The sequence below is a fragment of the Eleutherodactylus coqui genome, chromosome 3, assembly GCF_035609145.1.
Source record: "Eleutherodactylus coqui strain aEleCoq1 chromosome 3, aEleCoq1.hap1, whole genome shotgun sequence".
Classification (NCBI taxonomy): Eukaryota; Metazoa; Chordata; class Amphibia; order Anura; family Eleutherodactylidae; genus Eleutherodactylus; species Eleutherodactylus coqui.
The window spans coordinates 160613555-160633519 of record NC_089839.1 but is presented as its reverse complement, the minus strand read 5'-3'; the positions used below and the strand labels follow the sequence as shown (position 1 = coordinate 160633519).

The 19965-nt window shown below is 44.7% G+C and overlaps 1 protein-coding gene across 1 annotated transcript in view; it reads right to left on the bottom strand.

The window, feature by feature from the left end:
* Nucleotides 1-86: 86 nt before the first annotated feature.
* Nucleotides 87-19965, bottom strand: part of GP9 (glycoprotein IX platelet) — a 67961-nt gene continuing 48082 nt past the window's right edge. The window contains exon 2 of the transcript XR_010791061.1: nt 87-177. The gene's annotated coding sequence lies outside the window, so the exon portion shown is untranslated. The remainder of the gene's footprint in view (nt 178-19965) is intronic.

Here is a 19965-nt window from a genome sequence, read left to right as displayed (position 1 = left end):
ACCGGCCTCTTGTATCAAGTGTATAATAATTGTCAGGAGCTTCGGACTTTCATAAAGTAAGTTTCATGCTTTATTACATTGTTGTGCAGAGGGGCAGTCAGAGAGCCAGTATGGGCCTTGTTACCACGGTTACTATGGTCGCAGCAGCCATTTTGTTACAGTCAGTTAGAGGGAGACCTGAATGTAAACAGAGAGACGATAAGTCAGAAGTCGGAAAAAGACGGAACATCAAATAAAACACAATAACTGGAGGGTAAGGAGATTTATTATATGAAGTAAATAAAAGGTGATTAACCCCTTAGTGACGGCCCCATAGTCTTTTTATGTCCTGCCATTACAGGACGTGTATGGAGGGAGATAGCGCCTCCATACAGTGCGGCCGTCAGCTGTGTATTACAGCTGTGTCAAGTGTATAATAATTCTCAGGAGCTTCGGACTTTCATAAAGTAAGTTTCATGCTTTATTACATTGTTGTGCTCCCCACATCATGGTTTCCAGGTGTTTCTGGAGTTCGCGTTTCCATCTATAGTTTAGATCTTGATCACCTCCTATTCCCATGGTGCAATAGGTGTCTGTAAAACCCTTCATCTATTAACCTTCACCTGATGTGTTAACCCCTTATCTCTTGCTCCCTGGCAACCCGCACACTTTTCTTTTTTCTAATTCTGGATTCTAATATTTATATATAAATATCTTGTATGTGTCCGTAGAGATACCGCGTTTCCCCGAAAATAAGACAGTGTCTTATATTAATTTTTGTTCAAAAAGGTTTAACTTTTTTACATGTATAGCTGCCTGGACACTTTTTAAATTGACTTTTTAAATTAACTGTTAGCAGGGCTTAATTTTGGAGTAGGGCTTATATTTCAAGCATCCTCAAAAAGCCTGAAAAATCATTTTGCATCCTCAAATCATGATATGTCTGGAAAATCATGATATGTCTTATTTTCAGGGAAACAGGGTACTTTGTCCGGCTAAGTAATAATCAATCTGTTGTGAAGTGTTTTATAATTCATCATATAATTAGTTCAAATCCCATAAAGCAGCGAGAACAGAAGAGAAATATGAGACGACTATATAATTACTATTATTCTGAAGTGATGAAGCGCCAACATACTACACAGCGCTGTACAAGGGTAAATACAGTAGTACCAAGAGATCCTTACAGCAGTGGAGCTTACAATCTATGGCCTGCATCAGCTATAGACGGCCACATACATTCAGGCATTTCATAGATCAGGCATTCTGAATTCTCTAACAGCGTATTTGTATTGGGGTGTTTTCTCATAACTTTTCTGCTTTTCTTCCTAGGAGGTCTTTCATTTGCTACAGAAACATACAACATCTGGAAGCAACAAAGTATCAGCCGACAAATGGAGCTCGATGTGAAGATGAAGATGCAATGCTGCCGGTACTTCGTGCCAGGTAAGTCATTAGTAGTTAGGGCTGCCCCAATAGCAATAGTGCACCTCCTTAATGATCCCCAATAGCAATAGTACTCCCCCTTAATGACCACAAAAGCAATAGTGCTCCCCCTTAATGGCCCCAATATCAATAGTACTCCCCCTTAATGGCCCCAACAGCAATAGTGTTCCCCCTTAATGGGCCCAGTAGCAATGCACAGTGCACCCTATTATTGGCCTTAACAACAATAGTGTGCCTCCTTAATAACCGAAATAGCAATAGTGCGCTCCCTTAATAGGCCCAATACCAACAGTGCACCCCCTTAATGGGCCCAATAGCAAAAGTCTGCCTCCTTAATGGCCCCGATAGCAATAGTGCGCCCACTTAAAGGCGGCAATAGCAATGGTATGCCCCCTTAATGGCCCCATTAGCAATAGTGCACCTCCTTAATGGCCCCAAATAGTGGCTACAATGGTAATATTGCACTATTATTTTTGGAGATATTAAATATAGTGGCCTGAATACTAATGGTGCACTCCCTTAGTGGCCTCAATAATAGTGCATCCCCAATAGTAATAGTGTTTCCCCTTAGCGCCCTTGAGCAACAATCATGGGAATTAGTTTTACTCACTGATCCTGATTCTGTTTGTTAAATCTGTATTGGCTCACTGCTTATCTAAACTGATTACCCATTACTGACTCCAGGGCTTGTTGTTTTCTTTGTTGCCTGCTTACTCCACCAGACAGCGACTACTCTGGAGATGCAAGCTAGGGATTCGTAGCAGCGGAGTCCAGATCCCTGTACAGGGGTTAAATGGTGAAAACCTGCGGTCCCTAGCCTCTGCCAGCGCCAAGTCTTGCTGTGGTAGTGCAATTGCTGAACAGGCAATTCCAAACACAAAAATGTTAGAGGAATTTAGCATTATAGGAAATTTGTTTGTAAAAAAATTTAAAGTTAGGTTCGAGAGGTTATATGGGAGAGGGGTGGGGTTTGTGGGATAGGGAGGGGGGGTGGGGGTTCGTGGGATAGGGAGGGAGGTCGTGGGGTTTGTGGGGTAGGGAGGGAGTTTGTGGGAGGTAGTGGGGTTTTTTTGCGATAGGGAGGGTGTGTATGGGATATTTATATGTTAAACTTGGCAATGTTTTAAAGGAGTATTCCGTTTCCAACAGGGTAGCCCTTAATGGCCCCAATTGCAAAAGTGCGCCCACTTATCGGCCCTAATAGCAATAGTGCGCCCCCTTAATGTCCCCAATAGCAATAGTGCACCTCCTTAATGGCGCCAATAGCAATAGTGCTCCAATGGTAATATTGCACTATTATTTTTGGAGACATTAACTATAGTGGCCTGAATACTAATAGTGCACTCTCTTAGTGGCTTCAATAATGGTGCGTCCCCAATAGTAATAGTGTTTCCCCTTAGCGCCCTTGAGCAACAATCATGGCAATTAGTTTTACTCACTGATCCTGATTCTGTTTGTTAAATCTGTATTGGCTCGCTGCTTATCTAAACTGATTACCCATTACTGACTCCAGGGCTTGTTGTTTTCTTTGTTGCCTGCTTACTCCACCAGTCAGCGACTACTCTGGAGATGACAGCTAGGGATTCGTAGCAGCGGAGTCCAGATCCCTGTACAGGGGTTAAAGGGTGAAAACCTGCGGTCCCTAGCCTCTGCTACCCAGAGTAGCCAGCGCCAAGTCTGGCTGTGGTAGTGCAATTGCTGAACAGGCAATTCCGAACACAAAAATGTTAGAGGAATTTAGCAATATAGAAAATGTGTTTGTAAAAAATTAAAAGGTAGGTTTGAGAGGTTATATGGGAGAGGGGTGGGGTTTGTGGGATAGGGAGGGAGGTGGTGGGGTTCATAGGATAGGGAGGGAGTTGGTGGGAGGTAGTGGGGCTTTTGTGCGATAAGGAGGGAGGGTGTGTATGGGATATTTATATGTTAAACTTGGCAATGGTTTAAGAGTATTCCGTTTCCAACAGGTTAGCCCCTAATGGCCCCAATTGCAATAATGCGCCCACTTATTGGCCCAAATAGCAATAGTGCGCCCCCTTAATGTCCCCAATAGCAATAGTGCACCTCCTTAATGGCCCCAATAGCAATAGTGCTCCAATGGTAATATTGCACTATTATTTTTGGAGACATTAACTATAGTGGCCTGAATACTAATAGTGCACTCTCTTAGTGGCCTCAATAATGGTGCATCCCCAATAGTAATAGTATTTCCCCTTAGCGCCCTTGAGCACCAATCATGAGAATTAGTTTTACTCACTGATCGAGACTCTGTTTGTTAAATCTGTATTGGCTCGCTGCTTATCTAAACTGATTACCCTTTACTGACTCGAAGGCTTGCTGTTTTCTTTGTTGCCTGCTTACTCCACCAGTCAGCGACTACTCTGGAGATGCAAGCTAGGGATTCGTAGCAGCGAAGTCCAGATCCCTGTACAGGGGTTAAAGGGTGAAAACCTGCGGTCCCTAGCCTCTGCTACCTAGAGTAGCCAGCGCCAAGTCTTGCTGTGGTAGTGCAATTGCTGAACAGGCAATTCCGAACACAAAAATGTTAGAGAAATTTAGCATTATAGAAAATGTGTTTGCAAAAAATTAAAAGTTAGGTTTAAGAGGTTATATGGGAGAGGGGTGTGGTTTGTGGGATAGGGAGGGAGGTGGTAGGGGTTTGTGGGATAGGGAGGGAGGTGGTGGGGTTTGTGGGGTAGGAAGAGAGTTGGTGGGAGGTAGTGGGGTTTTTGTGCGATAAGGAGGGAGGGTGTGTATGGGATATTTATATGTTAAACTTGGCAATGTTTTAAGAGTATCCAGTTTCCAACAGGTTAGCCCCTAATGGCCCCAATTGCAATAGTGCGCCCACTTATTGGCCCCAATAGCAATAGTGTGCCCCCTTAATGTCCCCAATAGCAATAGCGCACCTCCTTAATGGCGCCAATAGCAATAGTGCTCCAATGGTAATATTGCACTATTATTTTTGGAGACATTAACTATAGTGGCCTGAATACTAATAGTGCACTCTCTTAGTGGCCTCAATAATAGTGCATCCCCAATACTAATAGTGTTTCCCCTTAGCGCCCCTTGAGCAACAATCATGGGAATTAGTTTTACTCACTGATCCTGATTCCGTTTGTTAAATCTGTATTGGCTCGCTGCTTATCTAAACTGATTACCCATTACTGACTCCAGGGCTTGTTGTTTTCTTTGTTGCCTGCTTACTCCACCAGTCAGCGACTACTCTGGAGATGCAAGCTAGGGATTCGTAGCAGCGGAGTCCAGATCCCTGTACAGGGGTTAAAGGGTGAAAACCTGCGGTCCCTAGCCTCTGCTACCTAGAGTAGCCAGCGCCAAGTCTGGCTGTGGTCGTGCAATTGCTGAACAGGCAATTCCGAACACAAAAATGTTAGAGGAATTTAGCAATATAGAAAATGTGCTTGTAAAAAATAAAAAGTTAGGTTTGAGAGGTTATATGGGAAAGGGGTCGGGCTTGTGGGATAGGGAGTGAGGTGGTGGGGGTTTGTGGGATAGGGAGGGAGGTGGTGGGGTTTGTGGGGTAGGGAGGGAGTTGGTGAGAGGTAGTGGGGTTTTTGTGCTATAAGGAGGGAGGGTGTGTATGGGATATTTATATGTTAAACTTGGCAATGTTTTAAGAGTATTCCGTTTCCAACAGGTTAGCCCCTAATGGCCCCAATTGCAATAATGCGCCCACTTATTGGCCCAAATAGCAATAGTGCGCCTTCTTAATGTCCCCAATAGCAATAGTGCACCTCCTTTATGGCGCCAATAGCAATAGTGCTCCAATGGTACTATTGCACTATTATTTTTGGAGACATTAACTATAGTGGCCTGAATACTAATAGTGCACTCTCTTAGTGGCCTCAATAATAGTGCGTCCCCAATAGTAATAGTGTTTCCCCTTAGCGCCCTTGAGCAGCAATCATGGGAATTAGTTTTACTCACTGATCCTGATTCTGTGTGTTAAATCTGTATTGGCTCGCTGCTTATTTAAACTGATTACCCATTACTGACTCCAGGGCTTGTTGTTTTCTTTGTTGCCTGCTTACTCCACCAGTCAGCGACTACTCTGGAGATGCAAGCTAGGGATTCGTAGCAGCGGAGTCCAGATCCCTGTACAGGGGTTAAAGGGTGAAAACCTGTGGTCCCTAGCCTCTGCTACCCAGAGTAGCCAGCGCCAAGTCTGGCTGTGGTAGTGCAATTGCTGAACAGGCAATTCCGAACACAAAAATGTTAGAGGAATTTAGCATTATAGAAAATGTGTTTGTAAAAAATTAAAAGTTAGGTTTGAGAGGATATATGGGAGAGGGGTGGGGTTTGTGGGATAGGGAGGGAGGTGGTGGGGTTTGTGGGGTAGGGAGGGAGTTGGTGGGAGGTAGTGGGGTTTTTGTGCGATAAGGAGGGAGGGTGTGTATGGGATATTTATATGTTAAACTTGGCAATGTTTTAAGAGTATTCCGTTTCCAACAGGTTAGCCCCTAATGGCCCCAATTGCAATAGTGCGCCCACTTATTGGCCCCAATAGCAATAGTGCGCCCCCTTAATGTCCCCAATAGCAATAGTGCACCTCCTTAATGGCGCCAATAGCAATAGTGCTCCGATGGTAATATTGCACTATTAGTTTTAGAGACATTAGCTATAGTGGCCTGAATACTAATAGTGCACTCTCTTAGTGGCCTCAATAATAGTGCATCCCCAATAGTAATAGTGTTTCCCCTTAGCGCCCTTGAGCAACAATCATGGGAATTAGTTTTACTCACTGATCCTGATTCTATTTGTTAAATCTGTATTGGCTCGCTGCTTATCTAAACTGATTACCCATTACTGACTCCAAGGCTTGTTGTTTTCTTTGTTGCCTGCTTACTCCACCAGTCAGCGACTACTCTGGAGATGCAAGCTAGGGATTCGTAGCAGCGGAGTCCAGATCCCTGTACAGGGGTTAAAGGGTGAAAACCTGCGGTCCCTAGCCTCTGCTACCCAGAGTAGCCAGCACCAAGTCTGGCTGTGGTAGTGCAATTGCTGAACAGGCAATTCCGAACACAAAAATGTTAGAGGAATTTAGCATTATAGAAAATGTGTTTGTAAAAAATTAAAAGTTAGGTTTGAGAGGTTATATGGGAGAGGGGTGGGGTTTGTGGGATAGGGAGTGAGGTGGTGGGGGTTTGTGGGATAGGGAGGGAGGTGGTGGGGTTTGTGGGGTAGGGAGGGAGTTGGTGGGAGGTAGTGGGGTTTTTGTGCGATAAGGAGGGTGGGTGTGTATGGGATATTTATATGTTAAACTTGGCAATGTTTTAAGAGTATTCCGTTTCCAACAGGTTAGCCCGTAATGGCCCCAATTGCAATAGTGCGCCCACTTATTGGCCCCAATAGCAATAGTGCGCCCCCTTAATGTCCCCAATAGCAATAGTGCACCTCCTTAATGGCGCCAATAGCAATACTGCTCCGATGGTAATATTGCACTATTAGTTTTAGAGACATTAGCTATAGTGGCCTGAATACTAATAGTGCACTCTCTTAGTGGCCTCAATAATAGTGCATCCCCAATACTAATAGTGTTTCCCCTTAGCGCCCCTTGAGCAACAATCATGGGAATTAGTTTTACTCACTGATCCTGATTCCGTTTGTTAAATCTGTATTGCCTCGCTGCTTATCTAAACTGATTACCCATTACTGACTCCAGGGCTTGTTGTTTTCTTTGTTGCCTGCTTACTCCACCAGTCAGCGACTACTCTGGAGATGCAAGCTAGGGATTCGTAGCAGCGGAGTCCAGATCCCTGTACAGGGGTTAAAGGGTGAAAACCTGCGGTCCCTAGCCTCTGCTACCTAGAGTAGCCAGCGCCAAGTCTGGCTGTGGTAGTGCAATTGCTGAACAGGCAATTCCGAACACAAAAATGTTAGAGGAATTTAGCATTATAGAAAATGTGCTTGTAAAAAATTAAAAGTTAGGTTTGAGAGGTTATATGGGAAAGGGGTCGGGCTTGTGGGATAGGGAGTGAGGTGGTGGGGGTTTGTGGGATAGGGAGGGAGGTGGTGGGGTTTGTGGGATAGGGAGGGAGGTGGTGGGGTTTGTGGGATAGGGAGGGAGGTGGTGGGGTTTGTGGGGTAGGGAGGGAGTTGGTGGGAGGTAGTGGGGTTTTTGTGCGATAAGGAGGGTGGGTGTGTATGGGATATTTATATGTTAAACTTGGCAATGTTTTAAGAGTATTCCGTTTCCAACAGGTTAGCCCCTAATAGCCCCAATTGCAATAGTGCGCCCACTTATTGGCCCCAATAGCAATAGTGCGCCCCCTTAATGTCCCCAATAGCAATTTTGCACCTCCTTAATGGCGCCAATAGCAATAGTGCTCCAATGGTAATATTGTACTATTATTTTTGGAAACATTAACTATAATGGCCTGAATACTAATAGTGCACTCTCTTAGTGGCCTCAATAATAGTGCATCCCCAATAGTAATAGTGTTTCCCCTTAGCGCCCTTGAGCAACAATCATGGGAGTTAGTTTTACTCACTGATCCTGATTCTGTTTGTTAAATCTGTATTGGCTCGCTGCTTATCTAAACTGATTACCCATTACTGACTCCAAGGCTTGTTGTTTTCTTTGTTGCCTGCTTACTCCACCAGTCAGCGACTACTCTGGAGATGCAAGCTAGGGATTCGTAGCAGCGGAGTCCAGATCCCTGTACAGGGGTTAAAGGGTGAAAACCTGCGGTCCCTAGCCTCTGCTATCCAGAGTAGCCAGCACCAAGTCTGGCTGTGGTAGTGCAATTGCTGAACAGGCAATTCCGAACACAAAAATGTTAGAGAAATTTAGCATTATAGAAAATGTGTTTGCAAAAAATTAAAAGTTAGGTTTAAGAGGTTATATGGGAGAGGGGTGTGGTTTGTGGGATAGGGAGGGAGGTGGTAGGGGTTTGTGGGATAGGGAGGGAGGTGGTGGGGTTTGTGGGGTAGGAAGAGAGTTGGTGGGAGGTAGTGGGGTTTTTGTGCGATAAGGAGGGAGGGTGTGTATGGGATATTTATATGTTAAACTTGGCAATGTTTTAAGAGTATCCAGTTTCCAACAGGTTAGCCCCTAATGGCCCCAATTGCAATAGTGCGCCCACTTATTGGCCCCAATAGCAATAGTGTGCCCCCTTAATGTCCCCAATAGCAATAGCGCACCTCCTTAATGGCGCCAATAGCAATAGTGCTCCAATGGTAATATTGCACTATTATTTTTGGAGACATTAACTATAGTGGCCTGAATACTAATAGTGCACTCTCTTAGTGGCCTCAATAATAGTGCATCCCCAATACTAATAGTGTTTCCCCTTAGCGCCCCTTGAGCAACAATCATGGGAATTAGTTTTACTCACTGATCCTGATTCCGTTTGTTAAATCTGTATTGGCTCGCTGCTTATCTAAACTGATTACCCATTACTGACTCCAGGGCTTGTTGTTTTCTTTGTTGCCTGCTTACTCCACCAGTCAGCGACTACTCTGGAGATGCAAGCTAGGGATTCGTAGCAGCGGAGTCCAGATCCCTGTACAGGGGTTAAAGGGTGAAAACCTGCGGTCCCTAGCCTCTGCTACCTAGAGTAGCCAGCGCCAAGTCTGGCTGTGGTCGTGCAATTGCTGAACAGGCAATTCCGAACACAAAAATGTTAGAGGAATTTAGCAATATAGAAAATGTGCTTGTAAAAAATTAAAAGTTAGGTTTGAGAGGTTATATGGGAAAGGGGTCGGGCTTGTGGGATAGGGAGTGAGGTGGTGGGGGTTTGTGGGATAGGGAGGGAGGTGGTGGGGTTTGTGGGGTAGGGAGGGAGTTGGTGGGAGGTAGTGGGGTTTTTGTGCTATAAGGAGGGAGGGTGTATATGGGATATTTATATGTTAAACTTGGCAATGTTTTAAGAGTATTCCGTTTCCAACAGGTTAGCCCCTAATGGCCCCAATTGCAATAATGCGCCCACTTATTGGCCCAAATAGCAATAGTGCGCCTTCTTAATGTCCCCAATAGCAATAGTGCACCTCCTTTATGGCGCCAATAGCAATAGTGCTCCAATGGTACTATTGCACTATTATTTTTGGAGACATTAACTATAGTGGCCTGAATACTAATAGTGCACTCTCTTAGTGGCCTCAATAATAGTGCGTCCCCAATAGTAATAGTGTTTCCCCTTAGCGCCCTTGAGCAGCAATCATGGGAATTAGTTTTACTCACTGATCCTGATTCTGTGTGTTAAATCTGTATTGGCTCGCTGCTTATTTAAACTGATTACCCATTACTGACTCCAGGGCTTGTTGTTTTCTTTGTTGCCTGCTTACTCCACCAGTCAGCGACTACTCTGGAGATGACAGCTAGGGATTCGTAGCAGCGGAGTCCAGATCCCTGTACAGGGGTTAAAGGGTGAAAACCTGCGGTCCCTAGCCTCTGCTACCCAGAGTAGCCAGCGCCAAGTCTGGCTGTGGTAGTGCAATTGCTGAACAGGCAATTCCGAACACAAAAATGTTAGAGGAATTTAGCATTATAGAAAATGTGTTTGTAAAAAATTAAAAGTTAGGTTTGAGAGGTTATATGGGAGAGGGGTGGGGTTTGTGGGATAGGGAGTGAGGTGGTGGGGGTTTGTGGGATAGGGAGGGAGGTGGTGGGGTTTGTGGGGTAGGGAGGGAGTTGGTGGGAGGTAGTGGGGCTTTTGTGCGATAAGGAGGGAGGGTGTGTATGGGATATTTATATGTTAAACCTGGCAATGTTTTAAGAGTATTCCGTTTCCAACAGGTTAGCCCCTAATGGCCCCAATTGCAATAATGCGCCCACTTATTGGCCCAAATAGCAATAGTGCGCCCCCTTAATGTCCCCAATAGCAATAGTGCACCTCCTTAATGGCGCCAATAGCAATAGTGCTCCAATGGTAATATTGCACTATTATTTTTGGAGACATTAACTTTAGTGGCCTGAATACTAATAGTGCACTCTCTTAGTGGCCTCAATAATAGTGCATCCCCAATAGTAATAGTATTTCCCCTTAGCGCCCTTGCGCAGCAATCATGGGAATTAGTTTTACTCACTGATCCTGATTCTGTGTGTTAAATCTGTTTTGGTTCGCTGCTTATCTAAACTGATTACCCATTACTGACTCCAGGGCTTGTTGTTTTCTTTGTTGCCTGCTTACTCCACCAGTCAGAGACTACTCTGGAGATGCAAGCTAGGGATTCGTAGCAGCGGAGTCCAGATCCCTGTACAGGGGTTAAAGGGTGAAAACCTGCGGTCCCTAGCCTCTGCTACCCAGAGTAGCCAGCGCCAAGTCTGGCTGTGGTAGTGCAATTGCTGAACAGGCAATTCCAAACACAAAAATGTTAGAGGAATTTAGCATTATAGAAAATGTGTTTGTAAAAAATTAAAAGTTAGGTTTGAGAGGTTATATGGGAGAGGGGTGTGGTTTGTGGGATAGGGAGTGAGGTGGTGGGGGTTTGTGGGATAGGGAGGGAGGTGGTGGGGTTTGTGGGGTAGGGAGGGAGTTGGTGGGAGGTAGTGGGGTTTTTGTGCGATAAGGAGGGAGGGTGTGTATGGGATATTTATATGTTAAACTTGGCAATGTTTTAAGAGTATTCCGTTTCCAACAGGTTAGCCCCTAATGGCCCCAATTGCAATAATGCGCCCACTTATTAGCCCCAATAGCAATAGTGCGCCCCCTTAATGTCCCCAATAGCAATAGTGCACCTCCTTAATGGCGCCAATAGCAATAGTGCTCCAATGGTAATATTGCACTATTGTTTTTGGAGACATTAACTTTAGTGGCCGGAATACTAATAGTGCACTCTCTTAGTGGCCTCAATAATAGTGCGTCCCCAATAGTAATAGTGTTTCCCCTTAGCGTCCTTGAGCAGCAATAATGAGAATTAGTTTTACTCACTGATCCTGATTCTGTGTGTTAAATCTGTATTGGCTCGCTGCTTATCTAAACTGATTACCCATTACTGACTCCAGGGCTTGTTGTTTTCTTTGTTGCCTGCTTACTCCACCAGTCAGCGACTACTCTGGAGATGCAAGCTAGGGATTCGTAGCAGCGGAGTCCAGATCCCTGTACAGGGGTTAAAGGGTGAAAACCTGCGGTCCCTAGCCTCTGTTACCCAGAGTAGCCAGCGCCAAGTCTGGCTGTGGTAGTGCAATTGCTGAACAGGCAATTCCGCACACAAAAATGTTAGAGGAATTAAGCATTATCGAAATGTGTTTGCAAAAAATTAAAAGTTAGGTTTGAGAGGTTATATGGGAGAGGGGTGGGGTTTGTGGGATAGGGAGGGAGGTGGTGGAGGTTCGTGGGATAGGGAGGGAGGTGGTGGGGTTTGTGGGGTAGGGAGGGAGTTGGTGGGAGGTAGTGGGGTTTTTCTGCAATAAGGAGGGAGTGTGTGTATGGGATATTTATATGTTAAACTTGCCAATGTTTTAAGAGTATTCCGTTTCCCACAGGTTAGCCCCTAATGGCCCCAATTGCAATAATGCGCCCACTTATTGGCCCCAATAGCAATAGTGCGCCCCCTTAATGTACCCAATAGCAATAGTGCACCTCCCTAATGGCGCCAATAGCAATAGTGCCCAATGGTAATATTGCACTATTATTTTTGGAGACATTAACCACAGTGGCCTGAATACTAATAGTGCACTCTCTTAGTGGCCTCAATAATGGTGCACCCCCAATAGTAATAGTATTTCCCCTTAGCGCCCTTGAGCAGCAATCATGAGAATTAGTTTTACTCACTGATCCTGATTCTGTTTCTTAAATCTGATTTGGCCCGATGCTTATCTAAACTGATTACCCATTACTGACTCCAGGGCTTGTTGTTTTCTTTGTTGCCTGCTTACTCCACCAGTCAGCGACTACTCTGGATATGCAAGCTAGGGATTCGTAGCAGCGGAGTCCAGATCCCTGTACAGGGGTTAAAGGGTGAAAACCTGCGGTCCCTAGCCTCTGCTACCCAGAGTAGCCAGCGCCAAGTCTGGCTGTGGTAGTGCAATTGCTGAACAAGCAATTCCGAACACAAAAATGTTAGAGGAATTTAGCATTATAGAAAATGTGTTTGTAAAAAATTAAAAGTTAGGTTCGAGAGGTTATATGGGAGAGGGGTGGGGTTTGTGGGATAGGGAGGGAGTTGGTGGGAGGTAGTGCGGTTTTTGTGGGATAGGGAGGGAGGGTGTGTATGGGTTATTTTTATGTTAAACTTGGCAATGTTTTAAAAAAGTATTCCGTTTCCAACTGGTTAGCCCATAATGGCTCCAATTGCAATTGTGTGCCCACGTATTGACCTCAAAAGCAATAGTGAGTCCCCTTAATGTCCCCAATAGTAATAGTGCACCTCCTTAGTGGCGCCAATAGCAATAGTGCTCCAATGGTAATATTGCACTATTATTTTTGGAGACATTAACTATAGTGGCCTGAATACTAATAGTGCACTCTCTTAGTGGCCTCAATAATAGTGCATCCCCAATAGTAATAGTATTTCCCCTTAGCGCCCTTGAGCAGCAATCATGGGAATTAGTTTTACTCACTGATCCTGATTCTGTGTGTTAAATCTGTATTGGCTCGCTGCTTATCTAAACTGATTACCCAGTACTGACTCCAAGGCTTGTTGTTTTCTTTGTTGCCTGCTTACTCCACCAGTCAGCGACTACTCTGGAGATGCAAGCTAGGGATTCGTAGCAGCGGAGTCCAGATCCCTGTACAGGGGTTAAAGGGTGAAAACCTGCGGTCCCTAGCCTCTGTTACCCAGAGTAGCCAGCGCCAAGTCTGGCTGTGGTAGTGCAATTGCTGAACAGGCAATTCCGCACACAAAAATGTTAGAGGAATTAAGCATTATCGAAATGTGTTTGCAAAAAATTAAAAGTTAGGTTTGAGAGGTTATATGGGAGAGGGGTGGGGTTTGTGGGATAGTGAGGGAGGTGGTGGGGGTTCATGGGATAGGGAGGGAGGTGGTGGGGTTTGTGGGGTAGGGAGGGAATTGGTGGGAGGTAGTGGGGCTTTTGTGCGATAAGGAGGGAGGGTGTATATGGGATATTTATATGTTAAACTTGGCAATGTTTTAAGAGTATTCCGTTTCCAACAGGTTAGCCCCTAATGGCCCCAATTGCAATAGTGCGCCCACTTATTGGCCCCAATAGCAATAGTGCGCCCCCTTAATGTCCCCAATAGCAATAGTGCACCTCCTTAATGGCGCCAATAGCAATAGTGCTCCAATGGTAATATTGCACTATTATTTTTGGAGACATTAACTATAGTGGCCTGAATACTAATAGTGCACCCTATTAGTGGCCTCAATAATAGTGCATCCCCAATAGTAATAGTGTTTCCCCTTAGCGCCCTTGAGCAACAATCATGGGAATTAGTTTTACTCACTGATCCTGATTCTGTTTATTAAATCTGTATTGGCTCGCTGCTTATCTAAACTGATTACCCATTACTGACTCCAGGGCTTGTTGTTTTCTTTGTTGCCTGCTTACTCCACCAGTCAGCGACTACTCTGGAGATGCAAGCTAGGGATTCGTAGCAGCGGAATCCAGATCCCTGTACAGGGGTTAAAGGGTGAAAACCTGCGGTCCCTAGCCTCTGCTACCCAGAGTAGCCAGCGCCAAGTCTGGCTGTGGTAGTGCAATTGCTGAACAGGCAATTCCGAACACAAAATTGTTAGAGGAATTTAGCATTATCGAAAATGTGTTTGCAAAAAATTAAAAGTTAGGTTTGAGAGGTTATATGGGAGAGGGGTGGGGTTTGTGGGATAGTGAGGGAGGTGGTGGGGGTTCATGGGATAGGGAGGGAGGTGGTGGGGTTTGTGGGGTAGGGAGGGAGTTGGTGGGAGGTAGTGGGGCTTTTGTGCGATAAGGAGGGAGGGAATATATGGGATATTTATATGTTAAAGTTGGCAATGTTTTAAGAGTATTCTGTTTCCAACAGGTTAGCCCCTAATGGCCCCAATTGCAAGAGTGCGCCCACTTATTGGCCCCAATAGCAATAGTGCACCTCCTTAATGGCGCCAATAGCAATAGTGCTCCAATGGTAATATTGCACTATTATTTTTGAAACATTAACTATATTGGCCTGAATACTAATAGTGCACTCTCCTAGTGGCCTCAATAATAGTGCATCCCCAATAGTAATAGTATTTCCCCTTAGCGCCCTTGAGCAGCAATCATGGGAATTAGTTTTACTCACTGATCCTAATTCTGTGTGTTAAATCTGTATTGGCTCGCTGCTTATCTAAACTGATTACCCATTACTGACTCCAGGGCTTGTTGTTTTCTTTGTTGCCTGCTTACTCCACCAGTCAGCGACTACTCTGGAGATGCAAGCTAGGGATTCGTAGCAGCGGAATCCAGATCCCTGTACAGGGGTTAAAGGGTGAAAACCTGCGGTCCCTAGCCTCTGCTACCCAGAGTAGCCAGCGCCAAGTCTGGCTGTGGTAGTGCAATTGCTGAACAGGCAATTCCAAACACAAAAATGTTAGAGGAATTAAGCATTATCGAAATGTGTTTGCAAAAAATTAAAAGTTAGGTTTGAGAGGTTATATGGGAGAGGGGTGGGGTTTGTGGGATAGGGAGGGAGGTGGTGGGGTTTGTGGGGTAGGGAGGGAGTTGGTGCGAGGTAGTGGGGTTTTTGTGGGATAGGGAGGGAGGGTGTATATGGGATATTTATATGCTAAACTTGGCAATGTTTTAAGAGTATTCCGTTTCCAACAGGTTAGCCCCTAATGGCCCCAATTGCAATAATGCGCCCACTTAATGTCCCCAATAGCAATAGTGCACCTCCTTAATGGCGCCAATAGCAATAGTGCTCCAATGGTAATATTGCACTATTATTTTTGGAGACATTAACTATAGTGGCCTGAATACTAATAGTGCACTCTCTTAGTGGCCTCAATAATGGTGCGTCCCCAATAGTAATAGTATTTCCCCTTAGCGCCCTTGAGCAGCAATCATGAGAATTAGTTTTACTCACTGATCCTGCTTCTGTGTTAAATCTGTATTGGCTCACTGCTTATCTAAACTGATTACCCATTACTGACTCCAGGGCTTGTTGTTTTCTTTGTTGCCTGCTTACTCCACCAGTCAGCGACTACTCTGGAGATGCAAGCTAGGGATTCAAAGCAGCGGAGTCCAGATCCCTGTACAGGGGTTAAAGGGTGAAAACCTGCAGTCCCTAGCCTCTGCTACCCAGAGTAGCCAGCGCCAAGTCTGGCTGTGGTAGTGCAATTGCTGAACAGGCAATTCCGAACACAAAAATGTTAGAGGAATTAAGCATTATCGAAATGTGTTTGCAAAAAATTAAAAGTTAGGTTTGAGAGGTTATATGGGAGAGGGGTGGGGTTTGTGGCATAGGGAGTGAGGTGGTGGGGGTTTGTGGGATAGGGAGGGAGGTGGTGGGGTCTGTGGGGTAGGGAGGGAGTTGGTGGGAGGTAGTGGGGTTTTTGTGCGATAAGGAGGGAGGGTGTGTATGGGATATTTATATGTTAAACTTGGCAATGTTTTAAGAGTATTCCGTTTCCAACAGCTTAGCCCCTAATGGCCCCAATTGCAATAATGCGCCCACTTATTAGCCCCAATAGCAATAGTGCGCCCCCTTAATGTCCCCAATAGCAATAGTGCACCTCCTTAATGGCGCCAATAGCAATAGTGCTCCAATGGTAATATTGCACTATTGTTTTTGGAGACATTAACTTTAGTTGCCTGAATACTAATAGTGCACTCTCTTAGTGGCCTCAATAATAGTGCGTCCCCAATAGTAATAGTGTTTCCCCTTAGCGTCCTTGAGCAGCAATAATGAGAATTAGTTTTACTCACTGATCCTGATTCTGTGTGTTAAATCTGTATTGGCTCGCTGCTTATCTAAACTGATTACCCATTACTGACTCCAGGGCTTGTTGTTTTCTTTGTTGCCTGCTTACTCCACCAGTCAGCGACTACTCTGGAGATGCAAGCTAGGGATTCGTAGCAGCGGAGTCCAGATCCCTGTACAGGGGTTAAAGGGTGAAAACCTGCGGTCCCTAGCCTCTGCTACCCAGAGTAGCCAGCGCCAAGTCTGGCTGTGGTAGTGCAATTGCTGAACAGGCAATTCTAAACACAAAAATGTTAGAGGAATTAAGCATTATCGAAAATGTGTTTGCAAAAAATTAAAAGTTAGGTTTGAGAGGTTATATGGGAGAGGGGTGGGGTTTGTGGGATAGGGAGTGAGGTGGTGGGGGTTTATGGGATAGGGAGGGAGGTGGTGGGGTTTGTGGGGTAGGGAGGGAGTTGGTGGGAGGTAGTGTGGTTTTTGTGCTAAAGGAGGGAGGGTGTGTATGGGATATTTATATGTTAAACTTGGCAATGTTTTAAGAGTATTCCGTTTCCAACCGGTTAGCCCCTAATGGCCCCAATTGCAATAATGCTCCCACTTATTGGCCCCAATAGCAATAGTGCACCCCCTTAACCCATTAATGACATGGCCTATTTTGAGCTTAAGGACCAAGCCTTATTTTTCAAATCTGACATCTGTCACTTTCTGTGCTAATAACTTTTGAATGCTTTTACTTATCAAGGTGATTCTGAGATTGTTTTTTCGTGACATATTGTACTTTATGTTAGTGTAAAAATTTCATCAATAAATTTTGTCCTTATTAGGAAAAAAAATCCAAATTTACTGAAAATTTGGAAAAATTCACAATTTTCAAACTTTGAATTGTTTTCTTTGTAAGATAGAAAGTCAAACACCACAACATAGTTATTAATTAACATTTCCCATAGGCCTACTTTACACAGCAATCATTTTTTAAGTGTTATTTTACTTTTTGCAGACTCCACAAAGTATATAAATTTAGCAGTAATTTTTCACATTTACTAGCAAATTTCAAAATCTAAATTTTTTAAGGACCAATGCAGTTCAGACATAGTTTTGCCGAGCCTGTATATCAGAATCCCCCATGAATTGCCCCATTTTAAAATCAGCACCCTTCAAAGTATTCAAAATGGCATTTAGAAAGTTTATTAACCCTTTAGATGTTTTACAGGAATTAAAGGAAAGTGCATCAAAAATTAGAACAGTTCCTTTTTTCTACTGATTTTCAATATAAAACCTTTTTTTTTATATAAAACAGTAGGAGTTAGCAAAGAAACAAAACTTGGAATGTATTACCCAGATTCCGCAGTTTTTAGAAATGCCCCATATGTGGACGTAGCCTGTTGTATGGGCACATGGTAGGTCTCAGAAGGAAAGGAGCGCTTCTTGTCTTTTTGAATGCAGATTTGGCAGGAATAATTTTCAGACCCCATGTAGTGTTTGCAGTGCCCCTGAGGTAGCAGTACATTTGAAACCCCCAATAACTGACCCCATTTTGGAAACTACACCCCTCAGGGAATTTATTAAGGGATGTAGTGAGCGGTTTGAACCCACAGATGTTTGAGGAATTTTTTTTAACAGTTTGAGTTCAATACGAAAAAATCCAATTTTTCACATAATGTTTAGCTTTAGGCCCAGATTTTCATTTTTCACCAGTGGCAGAAGGAAAAACGTACCCCATGATGCGTTACCCAGTTGCTCTCGAACACGGAAATGCCCCATATGTGGACGTAGCCTGTTGTATGGGCACATGGCAGGACTCAGAAGGATAGGAGCGCTTCTTGGCTTTTTGAATGCAGGTTTTGCTAGAATAATTTTCAGACCCCATGTAGTGTTTACAGTGCCCCTGAGGTACCAGTGCATTTGAAACCCCCAACAACTGACCCCATTTTGGAAACTACACCCCTCAGGTACTTTTTTAAGGGGTGTAGTAAGCGGTTTGAACCCACAGGTATTTGAGGAATTTTTTTTAACAATTTGAGTTGAGAACGAAAAATTCACATTTTTCCAATAATGCTCAGTTTAGACCCAGATTTTTATTTTTTACCAGGGGCAGAAGGAGAAAACGTAACCCATGATGTTACCCAACAGGGAAATGCCCCATATGTGAATCTAAACTGTTTTTAGGGTGCAGGGCTCAGAAGGGAAGGACTTAGCATGTGGCTTTATGTACAAGCTGTGCGAAGTACATCAGGGTAAAACGTCAGGGCAATAAAAAAATAAAAATTTCAGGGATGTGTGGTAGATCTTAAAACACTCATTTATACAGAGGCCGGGTTGTGTGGGGCACGTTTCACACTGGTATCTGGTGTCTTTTCTTATCCCCTGTTTGTAGCACACTCTGCACCTCTTTTGGGTCCTTCCCTTCGTCGCAGTGGAGGGAATTTCACTGAGAAAATGCTGCCCTGGTACAATTCTTGTGGCCTCGCTTCCAGAAGTACTGGGCCTCTCCCCCACCTCCTGGTCCCCAAATATTAGGTCCTTGATAACTTCCTCTTGAAATTCAAGGAATGTCCCCCTGTGGCCTGCACCTCGGAACAGCACGTAGGCATTATACAGTGCCATCTGTACGAGGTGCACGGCCAGTTTTTTGTACCACACCCGTGTTTTCCGCATGGCTCTATAGGGCTCCAGTACCTGGTCTGATAGATCGACCCCTCCCATGTACTTATTATAGTCGAGGACGCAGTCTGGTTTGGGGGTCTCTGCACTGGTACCTCGTACTGGGCAGGGGGTACTGCTGTGGCCGTGTATTGTCGTCAACATAAGGACATCCCTCTTGTCCTTATATTTAACGCACAATACATTGTCGCTGCATTGGGCCCGGCTCTCACCCCTTCTGAGCAGTTGCCCAAGCAGCGTCTTAGGGAGGCTTTTTTGATTTTTCCGAACAGTGCCACATGCCACTGTTCCTCTGGAAGCGAGGCACTGAAACAGGGGGACACTGGTATAAAAGTTATCCAGGTACAGATGGTAACCCTGGTCTAATAGTGGGTGCACCAGTTCCCACACTATTTTCCCTGTTACTCCCAGCATGGGGGGGCATTCTGGGGGCTCAATTTTAGTGTCCTTCCCCTCGTAAATACGGAACTTGTGGGTGTACCCTGATGTACTTTCGCACAGCTTGTACAACTTCACACCATACCGTGCCCGCTTACTGGGCAGGTACTGGCGGAATTTTAGCCTCCCCTTGAAGTGTACCAGGGACTCGTCTACTGCAATGTTTATCTGTGGGGCATACGCCTGGGCAAACTTGGCGTTAAAATGGTCTATTACGGGCCTGATCTTATACAACCGATCGTAATTGGGGTGATCGCTGGGGGGGGCACAGCTGGTTGTCATTGTAGTGCAGAAATTTTAAAATACACTCAAAGCGCGTCCTCGACATCGCCATGCGGAACATTGGGGTGTGGTACAAAATATCGGTAGACCAGTACGCCCTGATTGTTGGCTTCTTTATTAGCCCCATGGTTAGTATAAGCCCCCAAAATTTTTTTATCTCTGGTGCATCCACAGGGGTCCACTTATCGGGTCTGGCATAGCTGGAGGTGGGATTTTCTTCTATAAAATTCTGGGCGTACAAATTCGTCTGGGTAACAATATGGACAATGAACTCTTCAGAAAAAAAAAACTTGAAGAAGTCCTTCCCTCTGAGCCCTTCCGTGTCAAATTGAATCCCTGGGTTCCCAATAAAATCAGGGAT